General features: G+C 38.9%; 1 long non-coding RNA gene across 1 annotated transcript in view; it reads right to left on the bottom strand.

The window, feature by feature from the left end:
• Positions 1 to 2,480: 2,480 nt before the first annotated feature.
• LOC113997028 overlaps positions 2,481 to 23,827 on the bottom strand; it is a 29,800-nt gene continuing 8,453 nt past the window's right edge. Inside the window, exon 3 of the long non-coding RNA XR_005567161.1 lies at positions 2,481 to 2,594. This is a non-coding gene — a long non-coding RNA (uncharacterized LOC113997028). The remainder of the gene's footprint in view (positions 2,595 to 23,827) is intronic.

Consider the following 23,827-nt stretch of genomic DNA (forward strand, 5'->3'; position numbering starts at 1 on the left):
GAAGTAATCACAGTTAATGCTTCATATCCCCATCCTAAACAGCAGGTGTTCAAATGAAAGCTCCGAGATATCAATTGGAAATTAACTCTCAACATTTTCCACTGCTGACAGTGCAACAGTTGCTGATCATTTTAATAGTATTGGCGAATCTTCTCTTGTCAATAAATCTTTATTTTTAAAATAACATGGATTATTTTCTTCAGCTTAGATCCTGAACTCTTTAAGCTGTTGATTAAACTTGCGGTTCTCATCTATGACAAGGGACTGAGCAGTCTGTGATTAAGTTTCAGCTCAGCAGGCCATTTTAAATGCCAAAACCATTTCAAGCAGAAGGTCGGTTCTCCTTCACATACCAGATGTTTTCCATGCACAAAGACATTACAGGTTGAAACACCACCAAAGTCTCTTCCACACAGAAAACGTGAGTATTCTTTCAGGACATGTGGAGAGCCTCAGTATCTTTTATTGTGTCAATGTTGTATTGCCCAGCAAACAAACAAAAAGATCCTTCTGCTGAGCAAAATGTTTCCCTACACTTGCTAATATGGGTTTTTCAGATGTTAATCTACCACCAAACCACAACAGAACACAAAGCCCAGCATGTTCTGAACTCTAAGAACTCCAATCCTTTCATGCATTACCCTTTGCAAAACATTATTATAGCATGTTCTGTGTCTATTTTGTCCTCAGAACAGTGCAATTCAGTCTAAAGCAGGTATGCAGGCTGCTGAAATGCAGGAAGGGTGTTAATGAGTGAAGTAATTAGTCAAGAGAGGTCAAAAATCCAACTGTCATAACTACATTATTGTCACCTACATACCTGGTTCAGCTCCATTCTCAGACTCAAAATGAATTAGTCTCTAATGGGCCAGTTACATTTGCACCCCTCCTACACTCAGTAAAACTCAGAATCTTCCAACCATTCATTCTGTTCAATTCATGCACTTTATATGCAGGAAATGGGCTCTCTTGAACCAGTTTTGGATTAAAGTTTAACTAATATCCTTCCTGCAATGCTAAAGATGCTTAAAAGCATTTACCAATTAATTTGTCAGAACCATAACTCGGTTATGGTTTACAAAAAGAAGTATGCAGGAATTATTTTTTAGCTAAGTGATGAGAATCATTTGATTCTCATCAAATGAGAAGGAAGGTTTTCACACTGAAAAAAAGAATTGCTGCAAAAATGGCTTGAAGAGTAAAACAACATGTACAACACAAAAAGGTGTTGCCTGTTCTAACACTTGCAAACACTTGTTTAGAAACATGCCCCAGGTTGTCTAATGACCAGAACGGGAGATAACTTCTGCCTTAGCAGAGAATGTCAAGCTGTATCAGTTACAAACTAAATAAATAACAGAATTTATTTAATCAGGAATATTAGATTTATCAAACCCTTACCGTGTAGCTAAATACCAAACACAAACAGTCTGAATTGCTTGCAAGTTGTATTTTGTACCTCAAAGTACAGGTCACGCTTGGGAAGTTACACGGAAGGCCACCGTGCCTTTGGCAGAGATGTGCAAGAAGTAGTTTAAACTGCAGTAGTTTAAACTGCAGTTCCCTCTCATTAGTGACCAAGATCAATACCTCTCTGCAGACATTGTAACAGGGCACAGTCTGGAAGGTACCACCTTACTAGCACCATTAACAATGGCAATAATATGGGCAATATATAGCAGTCTCTGTTAAAAACTAAGAGAACCTGTATTATTTATTACACCAGCACTCCATCTGTCAACTGCCTTTAGTAAGAGCCATCACCAGCCATGTCACAAAAAGGACACAAAATCATGCAAAAAGTTTATAGAGGACACTGGAATGAAGCTCTTACCTTCTTCATGGTAAGAAAAGACCTAATTTATGTCCAAGAAGCAAAATGCAAAATTCTTCAGATCTTTTGGTCTTGTTTATGTTTTATAATAATTTAAGGCTATTCTTTGTTTGGTCTCAAGACATTGAATTCAGAAACAAATATACCTCACACAATAAAAATTTCTCTCCTATTTTCATGTTTGGTTTCATTGACTCGTGTCTATGGAGCCAAGAAATAAACAAACACACATGACAGCAAGTGTAAATACATAAAACCCAGGTGTATGTCTAACTACTTCATCTTCTCCTCATTATTAAACCTTACAGAGGCAAACAATACTTGGATGCACCGTACTGAGCATAATAATCAGCATCAGGTCAAGAGGTCAGGTCTCACTCAGCAGCGTTTCACAACATTTGAACATTACACCCATGACAAGAATTTGAATGAGTTCTTTGTAACAAACACACACTTTCAGAGGGACAAGCAAAACACAGTTCTGTCACCTGTGCTGTCAGTTACTGCCTCAGTGCAGCAGCTCTCTTGACAGACACCAAAAAGGGGGAGAAAAAGTGCAAAGAAAAAAGGGACATAAAGCAGGATTTCAGACTGCCCAGCTTCAGCATGTTTACCTTTACAAAAGCTAAAGATAAAATCGCTGCCTGCAGACTCTTCTCATAAAGCTGTGCTTCTCCAACAGCAAGTCATGACTGCCTTGGGAGTTACAGAAGTAGTCAGCAGCAGCTCACTTCTACCCTAATCAACAGGGGTTTAATTCCTGTGAGGTAGAAAGAAAAAAGCCATAAAATTACCAGCCTTAATGCTCACGACAAAGCGACAACTAACTCTCTTCAATTGCTGTCAACAGCTGCCATTCCTCTAGAGGGACTGTAAACCACCACAGTGAGGAATTAGTGCATGGAAGACAAACTGAGGCTGACTGAAAACGCCACAGGAAGACAAAAGAGACAAAGGGGATCATCCATCTGAAATGCTTAAAGAAAACGGCCTTGTGGGGAAGCACACAGGGGATGGTATCCTTCTTCACCAATTTCACTCCCCCTTAATTCCATTCCTAAACTTGCTCACTGCCTTCCCAATTCAATGCATTCCTTCTTTCAAGTATCTTTTTTTACCTCTGCACCTCATTTTTTTCTCCTTTTCCTTATTTTGTTTTCTTTTTATTGCTCTTTTTACAACTTCCCAACTTCCTTTCTGATTCTTCTACCCAGACTGCCTACTCCTTTTCTAGTCTGTCCACTCATTTTTCAGTGGCCAACACTTGACTTTTTTTTTTTCCTTTCTTCTGTCCAGAACATCCTCTTCTTATTTTTTCATTCAGTATGTCCCTTCCTGAGCACACCCTTCCCACTTCTATACTTTCTTCCTTTTTCCCCCCTCAAGGACACTTGACTTTTCCCATAGCTTAAGTTATTTCATTTCTTGTCTTCAGTCTCCAGACTGAGATTCCAGAAACAAAGCCAAGCCCAATGCTCAGCGTAAACTCTGGCATAATAGTCCATCATCAATCAAAACAGGAGGGGTGATTATTGGCTTTACTGGTCAAAGAAAGTGAAATGGATAGGTGAGAAACAAAAGCAGCATGGGCAAAAGCAGTACTTTGATCGTATTGATGCTGCTTCTCTAGTGGTGGCTTGGAGACCACTAAGCCTTACTGCTAGACACCAATGCTTTCTGCTGCTCTGCCTGCATGGTCCTTCGCCTCAAGAGTCCTCATTTCAGCTGAGGTTACTTAAAGAAGACTTTAGAAGAGGGGACATGATTCACACCAGACTAAGGGAATGAATCCCTATTTTATAATAGAGCAGACAGAATGGCATTTTTTCATCTACTTCATGCAACCCTTGGATACTTACACCACCACAGGCAAACAGCACAAAGTCTGTTGGGCAGTGAAAGAACTGTTTTGAAGTAGTCTGGGAGCAAAGAAATGGTAGGAAGCAAGTGACTGATTTCCCAGTGATGTGCCCCATGGTTAAGTTGCCCTGGAAATATGGAAATGGAGTTTTAAATTACATGCAAACTCTACCTGAAACACCTAATACTGCTGAATACATCAGTGGATTCCACACAGGAGTTGAGGCACAGCCTCAGCAGGCAAATGAAACCAAGAGCACACACAAAAAAAGTCACTTTTCACACACTGGTAAAACCAACAAATGGCCAAGTCACCTCAAACTCAATTAGTGCACCTAAGCCTGAAATAGCTCCACATAATTATTTTCAGGAACCCCAAGACTAGGCTATTTGTGTTTGTTTAATTATGATACTAATTGGGCTATCATTAATGTCCCTGATTCTCTAAGTTTAATAAGAAAAAGCAGCCTCTTAAAATTTAATCCAGTGGTGTAGCCAGCTGCCAGAAAGCATGGACAAGTTCTCTCAGGAAGGAAAACATTGGAAACTGTGGCCTTACACAGTTCTTTCTCAGATTTGTGAAGAAACAATCACACAGCCCCCTGAACTTAGAACAGCCACATTAAGAGTCTTTCATCCTGCTGGGATAAACTTCATTGGACTACCTTCATACACAGCAAATTAAGCACAATTGATCACATACAGAGTCAGATGGAATTGCAAAATTAGCTGGTTTAGAGATGCAGGGGCAGTCAAAAGCAGCTGAGATTTTTCACTGCATTTTCTTAATAAAGAGCAACAGTGACTAAATTTAGTTTTACTTCTCAGATAAAAGAAAAAAAAAGCACCTGCAAAATCAATTAACACCTGCAAACGTTCTGCTGGTTTCAGAAGCTGTCATACATCAGTCTGGTAACAGTGCCATTTTGGTCAGGAACAGACAGGATTTTAAAACCCACAACATGTGTGACTGCCTTCATTCTTCCAAGTAGCAACTGCTCTATTCCTCAGTTGACTCCATAAGAGAGTCCAATTTTACATCTCCAACTGCCCCTAAGGGAAAGCAAAATGTTTCTGAACGCCTTAGTGTCTATATTCTCCACCTTTGCCTATCTCACAGTTGCCTAAGATAGATCTAAGAGACAAGGAACAGAACAGTGCAGACTTCAGCTTCCCACCAGACTCCTAATGCTGCAGGAATAAGTGCAGTCCGCCTCTGCTGTTCACTCGTCAGTCCCCAAGCTTCCAGCTTAGGATGAAGGAAGGACAGGCCAAAAGGAGGCACAAGATGAACTGGGTCACATGAAAAGCTATAAAAGAGGTGACACAGTACAGAATGCTGATGGAACAAGGTCATATGAATTTATGCCCTATAAACCAAAAAAAAAGGGAAACAGAGAGTTGAGAGTTCGCAAAGGCATTGTAAAAAAGAAACATTTTAGCTACTAGCAAAGAGTAAGCATTTTCCTCTTTCAGACACACACAGTCAAAATATGTCCTGCAGCTTATACCTGAGGGACAAAATGGAAAGAAAAAGTATCAATTAGTTCTCTACCTGCTTGATCTCTTGTTTAGAAATCTTTGGTTCAAAATTTAGAACAGTTCATGCTAGTGATGAGGTAGATTTAAAAGCAAAATATTTCCCTTTGTTAGAAAACTGCCTCTTTCTGTTCAGAGATTTGGCTTCATTATGGCACAAGGAAATTACCCTGGGGAACAGTACAGCAGAAAGATTCTATTGACCATGCATGGAAACAAAGTCCAAGTTTCTTATCTAACCTTCCATCAGAGATGAGCCACCTGCCTGCTCCTATAAAGAACCCTCATGACCTGCCTCCATCCCTCTTATAAATTTCCATCAAGTATGGTATTATATGAGTAGCCCTCACATTGATCCAGAATGCCTGTGTCCATCATCTTGTAATCCTGCTCACTCTCATGTTACCTGCCACATGTAAGAATAATAATCTCCAAATGTCTGCTGAACAATGTCAGCTTATTCCTTAAAACAGCAATTTTCCTGAGTGTATATAAAGATGAAGAAGAAAGACCATAAAGCCATGGGAAGCACCATCACTTCCACATTTTTTTTCTTTTCTTTCAAGCAGAAGCCATGAAGACTGGTTAGATTTTCATCCAGGCCAGATGATTTTTCCAGAGCTCCCAAACTACAGTCACAGCAGCTCCACCAGGTGTGGGGAAAGGCCATACTAATTGTTCAGCAGGGCCTAGGGAGAGTTACAGAAATGCAGATGTAAAAGAGTGATGCCCAGTACTGTCAGCAGTAATGAATTATTGCTCAGTTGTGCTCTAATAACTCTTCACATAGACAGTGGTGAGTTTATTATTTTTTAACAGGTAGGATTATTTTGTTACTCATCAGAAAGGTAGATGTTATCTGAGCTAAAGACAGGGAGGCTTCTGATGCACTGATGCACTGTTCAATTTAGCAACTGTTGCCATGGAAATATCTTTTTTACTGACTGCTAATGATTGTCTCATGTTTGAAATGTGGTTTATGCACATTCTACATGAGAGCAGAGAAGCATGTTTATAAATGAGCAAACCATGGTTATTCCAACATTGAAACGCAGTGTGCTCCATGTACTTTTCAGAAATACATAATTTGCCAAAACAGATTATTAATCATGATAATATATTAGCCTCCTGCAGTATATAACCCAATTACCAGAGTAAAGCAGAAGGCCTTTCCAGATCCAAAATTAACAGGAACAGGAAACGTAATGCAATTCGCATTTTCTTCCTCTTATCTTCCCACAGGAAAGGACAGGGAGAGAACCAGGGAGACTATCTGGTCCAGCAGCTGCAATTGTTATGAATTTACAAATGCACAGGCTGCATGAAGACATATTCAGTTTACTGCTGCAGGATTTTGTCAGTTTTCTTCATACTGGCCTTATCGCCTAAAACTAATTTTTAGAATCAACCTTTCTCCACAAGCTGAAACACATTTTTTAATCTGCTTTGTCCTGATATTTGCCTGCCAATAATCTCTCATTCCACACGTTTTTCAATTTCAGTTACAGCAGAGAAACCACGGGGATGATACACTTATTTGTATGTGTGTGTGTGAAGCAAGCTGAGTGATGCCAAAAATCTAATATCTTCATTACTTCTGACAACCCCTTGAAGTGTTAAGGCCAGAAGTGAGGTTTTCTTTACCAGCTTCAACAAAAGACAATGAATGAACCTAGCAAGCATGATTAAAATGGATGGTGGTGACCAGAGTAGCTTCAAACGTCGGAAAAAAATGGTTCTAACTGCAGACTGACAGAACAAAGCACCTAATCCTGTGAGGAAATCCCAGCAGCCCAAAGAAGGGACTTCTCTGACATATGACCTAAATGGTAGCTTCAGCTCAGAGTAACTTGCACTACCAATAGGCATGTAAGAATCAAGGAAATCAGTACCATCTCTATATACTTAAATACAGCTTACTGATATTATTACATACAATTTTCAGGACAACTCCTGAGCAGCAGGAGGAGGGAGATGTTCCTAGTGCATGGGAGGACGTGGATTTATGGGCAGCAGTACGTATGACCATCTCTTCTATCAATAAACTTAGCCATATACTCATGGCTGACCCTTGTGCTGAATACAAAGGCAGAGGAAGAATAGACAGTACACTGCCACCCTGATCAGGCAACAGCTACATCACAGTATGTTAATGCCTGCACTAAGAAGCCCACCATTACCAGATATATACAATATAGAAATATTTAAATTTACTTGAAATATTCCCTTCTCCTGCAACTATTATCTGTAAAGTCATCGAGAGCAAGACTGATGCTGGAAGGCACCAGTAGAGAGATTTCTTCAGGAAATAAATGATGCTTGTTTTTGACTCGTTCTGGGTATGTCTGTATGTTAGAAAAGAATAGCTAAGACAGACAAAAATAAAAACTCTTCAGAATTAAGAATTACAGTTATGGAGCAATAGTTAACTAGACAAAAATTAGAGGTATTGGAATACCCTACTGTAAGATGCAAAAAGCAATGTATAATTGCAGAGCCTGCCTTAAGCTACAGGAACCCAAAGGACTTATATTGACCAGCCTGAGTAGCCAGTTGCACAAAAGTAGTTTCAAGATAAGTGAAGGAGTAACTGGACCACTGAAACTATTGTTTCAGTCAGTATCTGAAGTAGCAGCAAAAATGCAGAGAAATAAATGTCTCTTCTCCCACAAAAATATCCAAACATTTAGCCACATAAGACCTGCAAATTGCTTGCTGAACACAGATGTGATCAAGCTGTTCTCTTGTATAAGGCATCACAGACTAAGAGCAATTACACAATACAGTGGTTTCCAAATTACAATTTAAGAGGGCAAACAGACAAAAGGCCATCTCTAGATGCCTTAACCCTCACAGCAACAGAGGCACATTCTTAGTACATGAAAACTCTTTGCATGAAAATACACAAACTGCAGACATGTTCCACCAAGGCAACGCAAGGTATTAGCCAGACTCCTTGTGTTTATCAGGTCTTGCTTCTGAACCATAGACCTAGGGATGGAAACCTGTTAGTGGAGGGGAAGACTGGAATTCAGCTGTGCTTTGCTCAATATGAAAGCAATATACCCATGCATTTCAACTCTGTTACTGCAGCTAAAGTTCATCTACCACCCTACAACTGAAAAAGGTATTTAAAAACCACCTGAGCTTTGCGTTTGCAACCTATGGAGATCACAGCTAGTGAAATTCTCCACTTCTATTTTAATATCAGATGGATAAATGTATAAAGTTAAAGTCAACATGCATTATAAGCTTACTATAAACAAAGAATCACAACATACAAAAAAAGAGCTGATTGCACAATATCCAGAAATTTGATGAAGTACAAGAGTTCTTGAACAAGCCAAATAAATATATCAACTGATGAGTGACCACCATCATATATGGGTGCAGAAATACCTTCTTTGCAGTGACAGAACTGGTAAACTGATGAAGCAAACAAGCCAACTCTACAGGATGACAGCCTGGCAAAATTTAAGAGATACAGCAAGAACAGGATCTGCCTCTGCTTCAGACATCTTAACAAGGCTATCCCGAGGCAGCATTCTTCAGTCCCCATACCAGACATTTAGTACAGCCAAATTGCTAAAAACATACTTAGTAATCCACACAGATACTGACAAATCAGATCAGATAATCAACTGTCTGAAGCACATACTTTGAAGGAGTGGGGGAAAAAAAAAAAAGTGTTTTTCCATCTACTTATTTCTGGCAATTAAATAAGCTGACAAAGTATTTTTGCTAACGAACACAAAAAAATCTGATGGTGTTGCCAGCACTTGTGTAGTAGCTGATGACAGGACAACAGCATCAATTCAGGCAGAGACTGAAGCTAGAGATGGCAAACGCCCAAGCAGAAAATTTTAAGGTCAGTCCAGGTAAAATTCAGTTTGTAACGAAAGACGACAAATGCATGAGATACCTACTCCTAACTGACAGAACCCAGCCAAGTGAATTCAAAGTCACTTCTAAATCTGAAATTGTAAGGATTGTTGCAGAAGATCCAGTTGGAGAATATGCCAGATGAAACCTATTTTGTCCACTGCAGCAACTGCTACATGACAGCAGCTTAGTAACCACGAACAAATTACTCCTGAGAGTATTTGAGCCAAGTCACCTTCTATGGTAAAGACTGTGCCTACACATAAGGCCCACTGGTGCCCAGCACTGCAGCACAACAAACTGAGACATCAGCAGAGTATCAGGGCAATGTGAACGGGGAAACACCCAACACTGTACCGTGTGCCATATACACAGCACACTTATTTACACTTAAAGAATGGCACACACAACAACTGACATTTGCACCAGTGATTAGAACTGCCACCACCATTTTTAGAGATGCACTTTATGTAAGATATGTCAGTAAACAAATTAACAAGTAGAAGTGGGTTATGCATTCTCACTCGACAGTATGACATGTGTGACAGCTTCACTCAGGCTCTGCATGAAGAAACAGACTTGGAGAGTAGTAAAGATTGAGCTTTGACTAGTTAAGTGTTAATAACATCTGACACACACGGATGAGGATTAATCAGGGAGTTGTCAGGACTGTTACAATAATAGCTGCTTGAAATGCTGTTCAGTGGGAGGGATTCTAAAAATGATAATACATTCACTTAGCCCTATAGTGCAGTGCTCGCTTTAAAATTAATCATGAATAACCATTAGAAGGCTTCTGGTTGGAGGGAGGGAGTATTTCACATGACCCAGATCCTGGCTGTACATCTACCCAGATGGGATTATAGCTGTCTGGTATCTAATAATGAGAGCTCTGTTTCAGTCTCATGCCTTTTATTTCACTCTTGGTCTAACTGCAATGGCAGCTAGAAAGTTCATCAGCTTTAGCCAACAAACATGCTGATATTGCTAGAGTTGAATTAAACTATGATGTACATACAACTGTGTATGTGGGAGGTTGTCAAAGATGTACACTGGAGAGAAAACTAATTTCTGTTTGTGGAAACTTTTTTTTGCTGCGTTGCAATTCTGTTTTCTGCATTCAAACCTAACGTAGTAATGTGTCCTAATGCTGTGCTTATTTTTAAGTACCTGAATAGCCTGATTAAGGCACTGTTCAACTGCTTAAAGTTGGATTTGTCAGGATGATTCGGTTGCTTCAAATTAAGTTATGCATACAATTATCAAGATAAAGAGCTCTCTCTTTTTCAGTCCTGTTGGTAGTACCAAATCCAGAAATGCAGTTGATCCTAACAATAGAGCATACAGAAATTATAGAATGCAGCTGAATATTTTTTTAATAATAAAAATTCAATAGTCAATGAATGCTCTTCTCAAATCAAGGTTAAAAAAAGCTAAATGAAGGCTAATAATGCAGAGGAGTATCCCAAATTTTATTTTCTTCCATTCTAACTCTGGTACCCTGACTACATTGCTTATCTGACTTCCTTCCCTTCGAGGTTATAAGATCTCCCAGAGACAGATTAGAGTTACTTGTAGTCTACTACTAACACCAACAATGCAGCAAAACAATTATATTCTTTCCTACTGCAAAAAAATCTTCCTTATCATAGCTGTTCACTCCTAAAAATGAGCTGAGACACAGTACTATTTCAATTTCTTCCTCCTTCCATTGTAGTCAGGTACCAACTGACTCATTGCCCCTTTAATCTGTGGGTAGGTATCAGTTTGCATATGCATGCAATTTCTATTTAATAATTAATTTAGGGTCAAATACTGTTCAGATATGGTAAGTACTTGAACTTCTAATGTGCAACAAGGTTAAACACTTGTCAGAAATACCTTCTGTTCTCGTATTTAAATTACTTCTCAGGAAATAGAGAAAAAAAGATTTTTCAGTCATATCGAAATGTTTTGCCTATAAATTTGTAGGATTGAATTGACAATAGACACATTCATATATACTATACAGCCATGCACATGCTGTTATATGGGGAGGTGCCTTTTCAACCAGAGGGTTGTGAGCTGCTGATCAATGTAAATGGCATTGACTTCTGTATTTGTGAACTTTACACATACTACATACATACAGTGATGATACCTGTGAAAACTATCAGTAAGCAACACCAGAGTATAATTTAAGTCAGAAGCCATCAGCAGTCTTTGGCCACACTAAAATTCTCCCTCTTCCAAGGAAATGGGCTTTTAATTTCCAGGGGGCTTTGTCACTATTTATGGTGGTTTGCTTCTATTTTTTTTTCATTATTTTTTCATTCTGAAGGAAGGTTGGGTTTCTATTCCTTGCCTGTGGTATGCCTTCCATTGAGGGATCTGTAACTATTTATTCTGCATTTCCTGCTGTGGTGCAGGTTAGGATATATTTCTGGAAGCGGCTGCAAAGTCAGCAATTTAGTCCAGCAGTTTTACTCTATTATGGTTTGGGGTTTTTTTCATTAAAGACATTTTGATGACATCCACCTATCTACTTCCCCACAGAAAGGAAAGTTTTCCCTGTGTTAACATGCAACTACCCTTAGACTGCTCTTTTTTTCTGCTTACACCCATTATTAACAGGTTACATACAAAGTCTTTGCTCAGAAGAAACTGGAAAAACTTCAAAGAGCTGAGGGAACACATGAGGTCCTTCAAATTCAGCTTGAGTTGGACATTTTGTCAAAGGATGGATCAAAGCCCTGTATCCCAGCCAAGATTTAGGGTCTTCCTGTCTGAACAAGTGAGCTGTGAAATAACAGATTGACCACAACGCTTTGCTCAGCAAGTGGTCATGGATTGCATTTGTGCTCATCCACTTGAGGCCATGCTCCTTGGCTCTTCATCTCCACAGAAGCAGAGAGCACAGAGATCTCTATCCTCACCAAAGGTGATGCACCACAGATCTGCAGAAGACCTGAGAAAAAGACTTTAAAAAAAAAAAAAAGGCAGATGAACCAGAACACCAAGTCCTTGTCTTTTACCCAAAAGTCTCAGACTCATATTTTCTGCCATAATGCATGTTATTTATACAAAGTTTTTCCATCTACATTAAGCATTGTTGAGCTAATTTTTTATTATTAAGCCTTAATATTTAAGGATCTAACCTGATATATGCACTTTAACACTGAGGTCCACATAGCTGGAGGAGCATCCAGGAGCTGCCATTTGCAGTATTTGTCACTTCAGAGTAAATCACTTACCCTCAATTATGCTTACCCAACTGTAAAATAGGTGCAATAATACTTATTTTTCAGAGTTGATATGAGGCTTATTAATGCTTGTTTAAGTGCTTTGTTATGCTTGAATGGAAAAGGAAATTATTATTATAATTTTAACTGAAGCTTAATTATAAAACTGTTAACATAAGCGTATTAGAAAAATGAGCTCTGAATTGCAAGCTAGCAATTGCTCACTCTTAAAACAGTATGAGATGATTTTATATGCGCCTTGCTATCACTAATCCCCACTTTTCCAACTCCTACATTTGTTTTCCATATTAAAGCTAAGAAGAGGCAACATGCGGATTAAATTTAGTGTTTAATCAACCAAGAAACAATACCTAGTACCTTATTTGGTGATACGTTATCACTGGAATCCTGATTTCAAGAAAAAAATCTCCAAACAAAAACATTCTGTTTGTTATATACTAATTTAAGATACACATATGATTGTCACTGGTACAATCTCTAACCTGGAAAACAGGCTAATTTACCTCTCCTATGAAGAAAGGTTGAGAGAGTTGGGGCTGTTCAGCCTGGAGAAGGCTCCAGGGAGACCTTAGAGCATCTTCCAGTACCTAAAGGGGCTACAAGAGAGCTGGAGATGGGCTTTTTACAAGGGTGTGTAGTGATAGGACAAGGGGAAATGACCTTAAACTGAAGAAGGTAAGTTCAGATAGGAGGAACAAATTCTTTACTATGAAGGTGGTGAGGCACTGGAAACAGGTTGCCCAGAGAAGTTGCCCAGGAAGTGGATGCCCCATCCCTGGCAGTGTTCAAGGCCAGGTTGGATGGGGCTTTAAGCAACCTGATCTAGCAGCTGGTGTCCCTGCCCATTGCAGGGAGGCTGGAAATAGATAATCTTTAAGGTCCCTTCCAACATAAACCATTCCATGATTCTATGAAGACCAAGTTGCCAAGTTACCAAGATAACTTAATAAGATTCTCCTGCAAGGTTACAAATCCTAGACAACACAGTTATTCCTTTAATCAAAAAACAATACAAAATCCTTTAAGTGGCTTGCTTAGAAGAAATTCAGGACTTACAAAAGTATATGACACTGAAAATTAGGGAGCTATTGTACAGAAAGAAGTGAGCAAAACAATTTGCTTTTACCTGACATAACATATTTGTCAAAACAAGTATCACTTCAAATCATCACTCCCAAATCTTGTGCAAACATGTTCTACAAGCTTTCGCTCTGACACAGTTTATGCAAATAAAGACAGAGCTCCAGGGTCATTTTCTGATAATAAACAGAAAGAAAATAAACAGAAAGAAAATAAACAGAAAGAAAATAAACAGAAAGAAAATAAACAGAAAGAAAATAAACAGAAAGAAAATAAACAGAAAGAAAATAAACAGAAAGAAAATAAACAGAAAGAAAATAAACAGAAAGAAAATAAACAGAAAGAAAATAAACAGAAAGAAAATAATCTCACTTCATTTCCCCCCACACCACCTGCTGGTACTTCAGAGGCTCATAAGAAGAGGTAAATAAACATAAAATCTGTTTAGATAAGGCACCACTCATAAACCTTTCAAAAAGAGGATAAGCATTCAACACTAAAACAATGTGCCTTTAGGAAGCCTTTAAAAAGCATGTGTGTCCATGCTACTCCCTGCCCAGAACTGGTATCTCTTTGAGAAGGCAATGGTAGTTTTCAGAAGTAGTAACATGAAAAGAAAACACACTTCATGGGAGGGAGGGGCGTGGGTGTGCGAAGTGACAAAAAAGTGACAACAAAGCAACAAGCAAAACCAAAACTGATACCCAGCAAATCCCAAGTCTTGAGATGAAGTGAGGCATAAACAGATGTTGTCCAGTACTAACCCAAACCAAATGTCTGTATCAGCAATCAGTATTTGAGCAGAACTAAGGGAGACACTCATTCTTCACTAAATGCCAACAGGACTATTTAATCTAAATTAAATTTTGTAAGGTTAAAAAAACAGGCTTAAAGGAAACACAGCTCTCTAGATTTAAATTGGAATAAGAAAACTGTTATTAAAATCAAGATATTTCAGTCAGTCATGGCCATGAGATGCAATGGCACTCATGTGTGATTGGACCTGACCTGCAGTTTTTGGCACCACAATTTAAGAAAAATATTAAGCCATTAGAAAGCGTCCAAAGGAGGGAAATTAAGATGGTGAAGGGCATGAAGGGAAGCCGTATGAGGAGCAGCTGAGGGCACTTGATCTGTTCAGGCTGGAGAAGAGGAGACTGAGGGGACCTCACTGCAGTTACAACTTCCTTGTGAGGGGAAGAGGAGGGGCAGGCACTGATCTCTGCTCTGTGGTGACCAAGGATAGGACCCAAGGGGCTGGCCTGAAGTTGTGTCAGGGGAGGTTTAGGTTGGATATTAGAAAAAGGTACTTCCCCCAGTGGGTGGTTGGGCACTGGAACAGGGTCCCCAGGGAAGTGGCCACAGCTCCAAGGCTGACAGAGTTCAAGAAGCATTTGGACAATCCCCTCAGGCACAGGGTGTGACTCTTGGGGATGGTCCTGTGCAGGGTTGGACTCAATGACCCTTGTGAGTCCCTTCCAATTCAACATATTCTGTGATTCTGTGATTTTCCTACTCCTAACTTTATTAACAGATCAAAGTAATCATTTGGATGAATATTTCAAAAGCTGGTAACTAATTGCACTAGTTCCTTTGGCGGATATTTCCCATGGCACTGGCTTGTCCTACCAAACAACTTCAATGACAAAGGCTTAATATCATATTAGCAGCGGGCTTTTTCTGCCCTCTTATGCAAACACCCTTTACATTGTCCTCCATGTTTCTAGACCTCCAGTTCTGCAAGCATAGCACACTTGTCAACTAGGCTTATCGAATGTTTAACAAACCCTCACTGACTATGTGAAAGTCTCCTGCAAAAAAATTGCAGTATGTCACGTACAGCACCAAAACCTGGACTCCAAGAACAACTGCGTCAAAGTTGCTGTCATTTGTCTTTGCCCCACACCAGCTTCCCTTTCTCTTCTCCTTATTTTCACTCCTGCAGTTACACTACGTCTCAATAGCAAGCATGGTACTTTGCAAACAAACACACTTATTTATCTTATGCAAGGACAAATCAATTCATTCAGTGGCTTAATTTTAATTCTCAAAAGCCAGTTATGATTTACTACATATTCTATTTAAAAAAAAAAAAAACAAACCCAAGACTGATGAGTCAATGCAAATATACAATGCTGATGATGCACTGTGCCAGAGAATTAAGCCATAAAATTCTATAGCACTGAAAATAGCGCAAAATACCACATGCACAAAGAGGCCAAGCTCCGTATCCTGAGGAAATAGCTTTGTATTCCACAAATTTCCTGCATTTTACATCTTACAAAAAAAAAAATTACAGTAAACTCCAGCATTGTGCGGTTTTCCCTCCTCCTCCCATTATGTGTATTAAGGGGAAGCCATCACTAAAAGGCTGCTAATTAGCATGAAAAAAACGTAACTGAGTATAACAACTAAGTGCCAAAAAAGAAGTGCAATATCAGAGCAACACCATTTTCTGATGGTAAATTTGAGCAATTTAATGGCAGCATCTGTTCTTTTTGATAAAGAGGCAGATGTATTTTGGGCCTCACCCTAAGTGAAAGAAAATGCTTACATCACTTACTAAAAAGCAATATTTAACATAAACTCATAATACCAAACCCACAATGAAAATCTTTTTCATTCTAATGACTTACTAGCCTAGCAGAAGCTTTGAGCCCAAATATTCCTTTTTACTGTAGGAAAAAAACAATTCTCTACATGAATTTCACGATATCCACCTGCAGTATTACTCAGTATTGAAGATGAAATACTGGCTTAAATCTCTCTTGACACGATTTTTTATTTTCATTCATGGTAATAAAAAGCAGAAAGTTTTATTAATGTACAACCATGAAACGTGCCAGGAGATACTCTAATACAACTCACCATGAATATAAATTAACATTTTAGCGTTTATGGCTAGTCATATATTCATTAAAGCTAATGTAAACAATATCAGATGGAGGTGAAATCAACTTGAAAAAGCTCTCCGTGGGTTTAGGTATATTCAACATCACAAACCTCCTCATGTACCATTAAGTGCATTCATGTAACATATAAATCCAACATAATGACACAGTTAAATGTCTTGTTTTGTTTAAAACTCATTCTGCCTCTATCTTGCTACATGTATCCCCATTCTGCCTCTGTCTAGCTGCTGAGCCTGCTAATTATCTTTATATATGCTTGTCCTTCGGAGTAGTGATACACAGCCTTTCCAAACTGCAGCTCTCTGCCACAACACAGAATTTCTGGGGGACAGAGACTATCCTTTCATGGACAAACAGAAGGCATTCACAGCACTCTCTCCCTCACATAACTCTCATCTCCAAGTTGAAGCTTTGCACTAGAACATAAGGATTGAAAATAAATAACAACATAAATTTGAAGTGTCAAAAACAAGTGCCTCATACAGGGGAGAAAAAAAAAATCAGCAAAATAAATCCTGCAGAACTGAGGTACACTGCTTTTTTACTGTCTATTCTCTCTGTCTTCCCAACCAGTGATATAGCACCCAGTGAATTAACTGAAATAGCAACTGGTTTCTGGTCTGGATTTACTGATTGAATCAAGAAGCATTCTAGGCAAGGAAATCTGTTTCATTTTCAGCATGGTTACTAAATAGTCTCATCACAACCAAGCTTTTAAAGGTACGGACTTGCTAGTCTGAATTTGCTCTATCTCTTGGAGCTGATTTTTTCTCTAAAAGGTGATTTTTTTATAGTATTCTGTTGAAGACATCACTTAACCTTCTTTCAAATTTTTGACATCATATTTAGTTTTCACCTTTACCTGCCCTAGACACAAAACAAGCCTGCAGATCTGACACAAAATCATGCTGGTGCTTGATTGAGCATTCCACACAGTATTACTTCAAGCATCTGTTTTTGGAAACGTCCACCAAGCCTTTTCAAAGACAGTTTCTAACACGGCACCAGCAAAAGATGATACTAAAAAGCAACTCATTTAGAGATGATCAGACATTGAAAAGAAACAGAGGTCATGGATTCAGAGGAGATACAACAGTTTTGTCAGTAAGGTACAGCAATAAGAATAACTTGATTCTGGAATCTGTTTTTATTGTAAAGCACATTCTGAGGCAAAATAGTGGTAATCCTGATGTTGAAATAAAAAAGCTTCTTCCTCTTCATCCCTCCAAATCTCTGAATGAGATCAAAACCAGAGTTCTGCTGAAATCTGCAGAAAGATCCTGCATGCCTTCGTTGTGAAAATGACATGTATTTTAATCCAGTGCTTAAACTGCAGACAAAGTTAAAAAAGAAGCAGCGTTTATCTAGAGCAGCAAGAAATGGTGTAGGTGGTGAAACAGAAGTAGCTCGCATCACAAGATCAGGATAAGCTTCAACTGGGCTTTGTAACCCCAGCAGGATGGGTAGCAAAAACCTGAGGTTTGATGATACCAAATTCTGTCTGAGGTGTTACTGGAAAAGGTCAGGCTGCTCCATGAAGACAGCTACTGTGAAATAGTGTTGGGCCTACTTCAGCACAATTGGTTTATCTACTTAGCCAAGTTTTTCTTTTCTTTCTTTTTGATTGGAAGGGACCTTTTAAAAAGGTCAGCTAATCCAACCCCCCTGCAATTAATAGGGGACACCTTCAATGAGATCAGGTTGCTCAGAGCCCCATCCAGACTGACTTTGAATCTTGCCAGGGACTGGGCATCCAGCACCTCAAGGCAATCTGTTTCAGTATCTGACAACCCTCCTTATAAAAAAAGAAAACAACTTCTTCCTTATATCTGCTCTAAGTTTCCCCTACTTCAGTTTAAAACCATTGCCCTTTGTCCTGTTGCTACAGGCCCCACTAAAAGTGTCCCCATCTTTCTTGAACTTTCCTTTTAAGTACTGGAAGGCTACAAAGAAGTCTTCCCTTGGATCTTGCTTTCTCCAGGCTGAAGAACCCCAATCTCTCAGCCTTTCCTCATAGAAGAGGTGCTCCATCCCTCTGATCATCTTTTTGTCCCTTCCCTGGACGTGCTTCAACAGGTCCATGTCTATCATGTACTGAGGACTCCAGAGCTAGATGGAGTCCAGGTGAGGTCTCATTAGAAAACAGTAGACTTGCTAATTAAACTGATTTGTGCTTGCAGATGATTAAAATTAGCTCACTGAGCAGTAGAAAGTTTCTCTGCAGTATTTCCAGGTGTGCTGTCAGATTTATTTTAGGGGTAACCACTTACATTCCAACATGGACTTTGTTGCTGACAGTCAAATCCTGGCAGAAGATTCAGAATATACTAAATCTTGTTCTCTCTTTTATATTTAAAAAGCAATAATAATGATTGTAATGTATGACAGACTACTATTTCTGTGCTCTAGGGTCCCTAGGAAGTCATTTTATACATGATATTTTATGCATAATATTTTTCGTTGTTTTAAAAATGCCCATATTGCCTTCACCCTGTTGGTTAAAGGAGCATCGACCTTCAGCAGTGGATTGTGTTCTCTCCTGCCACAATTCAACATTGCTTCTTTGAAGACACCCAAGCAATTCTAGTTTGAACCAGCTCAAAGGTCTGCTTTGATCTATTCTGATCTCTCGTGTAAAAACTCATCCTTAGTCCAAAAGTAATCTTTCAGTGGGGGGGAAAAACACAATAGTACTTGAACAAGGATTAGGAAGTCACATGCACTTGACAGTGCATTTACTCTGAAATCCTGAAATCTTGAATATGATGACTTAACTATAATTTTCAAAGCCACTAAAGTCTAACTTCATTATAGTTCTCTTCTTTGCAGTTCTTTCCAGTTACTGAAACTTTGGAGCCATGAAGAAGAGTGTCTGATCCTGTATACTACCTCAACCCTTAAGAAAAACTGTAGCATACTAGCTCTGATAACAGTATTATGGTTACATAGGACAGCATGAAATGTTCATCACAGCTGCAAAAGGAATTTGAAAAAGAAAGAAAAAGAGAAGAATGTGTGGCTTTATGTCATCAACATCGCCAGAATCTGGTGTCAAAAAGAACATGTTCCTGATACTATTCAAAATTTAAGCCAAGTTCTAATTTTTCTTTCATTCATTGACAAAAAGAACAAAGAACTAATGAGAGTTGAGGTAACTCTGATGTCCTCAGAATTATAAAAACAGAGGCGCGCCTAGGTTGTCTTTGTCTGTACTGTTTCCATAACCCCACCAAGTTCTGCTTCATTGGTTGATTGGTATGGACTACCTGTTGTCCAGCCCATTCAGATGAACAAACTCTTGAGCCAGCTAGTCAAGTCTACCAATTATCAAGTGGAAAAAGATTCAGGGCAATGTGCTTCTAACCTCACCGTGAGCAAATTTTTATTCCAACAGCCCACCTTCAAGATACAATACAATGCGTCATAAAGCTGTTTCACCACCCACTCCATTTCTTCCTGCTCTAGATAAACAGTACTGCTTCGTTGACTTTGCAATTTAAGCTTAAAGAGTTATATTTCAGCTTATAATTTTAACATCTGATAGGCTTCTAGGGGGAGATCTTGACTATTATTTCTTAAAAAAAGTAAGAATTACTTCCCTGGTCAGATTCTGCCTGGTAAGGGTGCTGGGCAGTTGGTCCATGCAAAACAGTATTATTTCCAATGAAATTTGCTGTAAAATTTATCCCACCAATCCCTGCTGACACCAATACCTTTGCTGTAATTTTCCTATTAGCTGAGTTGTTTCCTGGAGCCTACATGAGTTTTTTATTACGTCCTTTTGATTTTCAGAGAAAACATTCACAATGAGACCCAAAGGTAGCCTGCAAGTTCACAAAATGAAAATAAAAGAGCTTCAAAAGTCTGAAGATTTCACTCAAGGCTTTTGAATACTTCTGTTTTGACAATGCTGCTTCACATGTGTTATGTTACACTTTATGTTGACGGACACACATGTAACCTCAACTAACAATTGCTGCAACTACCTAGCAAAGCCAAAATCAGGCAGATATCCTTGTCTTCATTTTTTCAAATCCTCAAAAGAAAAGCAGAGAATTGCACTACAGGTTTGTTAGACTGAAGAGTATATACCACCTTCAAAATGCTGTTTTTATGAAAGGGTTTGTGGATCAGTGCTGTTTGTACAACCATGTGGGTATTTTTTGACATTGTTCTGTCATGGAAGACATCTACCAGCTTGACAGATTAAAAAAAATTAATTTTAAATACAACAGCAAATCAAGCATTCATAATGCCACAAAAACATCCATCTATGTGCTGATGACTGAAATCTAACATAAAATTAATGCAGGCATTTAAGTAGCATTATGATTCACAATTAAGCCATGCAGAACATTTTCAGAACAGCTCAGAGAGGATTTTTTGTTTCAAGACAAACAGTATTAAAATGTAATTTCCTTTTTACTTGCTCTTTATGTTCCTGCGTAAGAATAGGAAGCAATTTTCAGAAACTATCTCTGAATTCTTGGTGGTAAATTACATACACAGTACTTGAACTAGGCATGAAGCAGTGAAGTTAAATGGTGAAAACCCGCAAATAACAGTAACCACTCAGGTTCAGAGAAAACATTGCTTTGAGAATACAAGAACAAGAACATTTGGATACCATTTTAGGTCATTATGTCACCTGGTTGTGATATGCAACCAAGAAAAACCATCACGTCCACTCCATGAAACATAGCATAATGAATTCCATCCTGCTCTCTCTTGTGTGCTCTACTTCATTCCTAACAGCTTATAAATCAAGAAAATCCTCCCATTCTTCTCTCCTTTCATGCAGCAATGACAGGCCAGAATGGACAGCACTGGCACCTGCTCAGTGCCCCGTACATGCTGCTCTAAGGAAAGTAACCCTACTAACTGGATACCTAACTGGAGTTAGATTTTTAAACAAAGGCAGTAAGGAAACACATTAGAAAGTCTCCCTACTAGTAGTGAAAGAAGGCCCTGTCTGTGGCAGGGGGTTGGACTAGATGATCTTCCCAGGTCCCTTCAACTCAAACAATTCTATGATTCCATATGCTGCATTGGTCTACACAAACTAGCTCGGGACAGAGCTACAAACACAATAAATTACTCCAGAAGCTGCAGTATAAATATTACTCTAGTAATGACTTCATATTTGCTAGGAATCAGAACTTTTTATGAGGATGCAATTATACTTTCACAGTACTTTCAAAGCCTCTGCAGTTTTACAAAGGGTTCACACAAAAAGAATTATTTTTTTTCCAGAATATGACTAAATCTATGCCCAGCATCACTTGTAAAAACCAAAGCTCAGCATTTTCAATGCAGCCAGAACTTGATCTTCATATTGCACACGTAGAAGAGAGCTCATAAAACACATACTGGGCAGAAAACGCTGAATTAGGAAGCAAAATTTTTAACACAAATAAACAATTCTGACCCAAAAATACAGCTTCCAAAATACAGAAAGACACAGTAAGAGAAACATTTATGGCTGCTTATCTTGTTCTCACTTTTCTTCTCCAAATATTTAGCTGGTGGCCACAGAGGACAGAAGCCTTTGCTAGATGGGTTTTTCATGTGAGACTACTGACTGTTCTTACATTCATAGTGTTCTTTTTTTTTTATATAAAACCAAGCCAGAGCTATTCAACAGCCAACAGCTCAAGAACGCCTATTTAATAATTACATCTCCTCAAACTCATCACAGGTGAATTGCTCTTATTAATCCTGCCAGGAATTTGAGCACATCAAGAATGCACAAGTACTGCACCATGCCTGCAATGTTGCCTCTCTCCTTGCCAACACAACAAGGATTCTAAGGGGCTGTAGATGAGGCTGTGGATGTACAATGACTTTAAATGACCTCTGAATAACTCACCATGTATATTATCCTTTGTCCTTTCACGCATCTGCCACGCTCCATCCCAACACACAGCAGTTGAGAGAGAGAAGGAACATGACATTAAGGTCATAATGGCTGCATTGCATCCATAACTCTGTGCATGTTTTACTTGTTTTCCCCCTTTTTTATGGCTGGGAAATGACTGCCCCAGGAGCTTGCAGCTAACCTAATGCCTGTACAGCAGTTAGCATACTGCTGTCTTGAGCCAGCTTGACCTACACCCTAGTGCAGGGAACATGAATGTAGTGGCTGATGTTGCCAGTACTGTGGATGCTTCTCTCTAGGAGAGTCACACTCTTCACTTGCAGTCAATGCTCCCTGCTCTTTCCAACACACACAACAGCAGAGGAAAGGTGAGCAGAGGAAAAGCTGGCAGTATTACACAGTTATTCAGGTTTCTGCTCCTGTTGACAGATTGTGAGAAGGAAAGACACTTTGGATAAGAACAGTTCACAAAGACATAGGCACAGAGCTATACCCCGTTAACAAGCCTAGAAGAGGAAGGAGGCAAAATCTTTCGCCCTGTGGTAACAAAATACTTCCCACCACTTCATATAATATGGGTTCATATGCCATACCCATTAATGCAGTTGAATTTACTGCTGTCTTGGTCTCTTTTCCACCTTTCCGCTGGCACCATTCTCCGTGTCTTCTGTTATTGATTTGGCATTTCCATTTATTCTTCTGCAGGCTATTCAAATTATTTTAATACAACTCATAAGAATCACACTGAAAAAATGCTCAAAGGTTTGGAAGATATTTGTCTGACATTCTACTCCCATATTCTACAGCAATAATCCTGGATATTTTCTGTAAGATTGGAAGGGGAGCCTGCCAAATACTGAACTAGACTAGCAGGTGGTACAGAGATAGTTTTTCCATCAGCAACTCAAAAAAATACAGCAGACACAAATATTTCATGTGATATGTTCACAGGTCACACCTGACACAAGGTTGTAAATTAAGTCCACTCCTTTTCAACAAGCACAGACTGACATGTGGTAGAATGAAATACTGATGGATGAAATGCTTTTAAAGTGAAACTAAACAACTGGAGATCCCCCAAAGGCAGACATCTGCACTTGAATATTTTATATTGATTTCATCTTCACTTTTTAAATGTGCCAATGGCCTTTTCCAAGGCCAATTCAGGCTATTGGAGGAATACACACATAGGTACAGCACAAGGCACGTCCATGTCTTTAAAAGCATTCAGAAAGATAGCAAATCTTTACTTTCCAACTAACTTAAAAATATATATTATTTTTAAGACTATCAGTCCCAAATGTCTAAGAACCATGTCATGTGATCCCAATATTCTAACATATTGCCAGGGAATAATCTTGGTGGAAGGGCTGTGCATTTTTGAAGCATCCAAGCTTCATTTTTCCCTGGTAAATGAACAAAAAGCCTACCTTTTTATTAAAAGAAAGATCAGAGTTTCTCATATATATGTGACACTTAGCTTAAGGCATTAAAAAAAACCAAATACTGCAAGAGTTGACAATGCTACATTTCAATATAACTTAATTAAAATACTAATCTTAGGGGCTGTGGGAATCAGTAAAGACAAATCAAGGATGAG

This window comes from Pipra filicauda, unplaced genomic scaffold (genome assembly GCF_003945595.2).
Source record: "Pipra filicauda isolate LSUMZ 115617 unplaced genomic scaffold, ASM394559v2 scaffold8_size5757611_pilon, whole genome shotgun sequence".
Taxonomy (NCBI): domain Eukaryota; kingdom Metazoa; phylum Chordata; class Aves; order Passeriformes; family Pipridae; genus Pipra; species Pipra filicauda.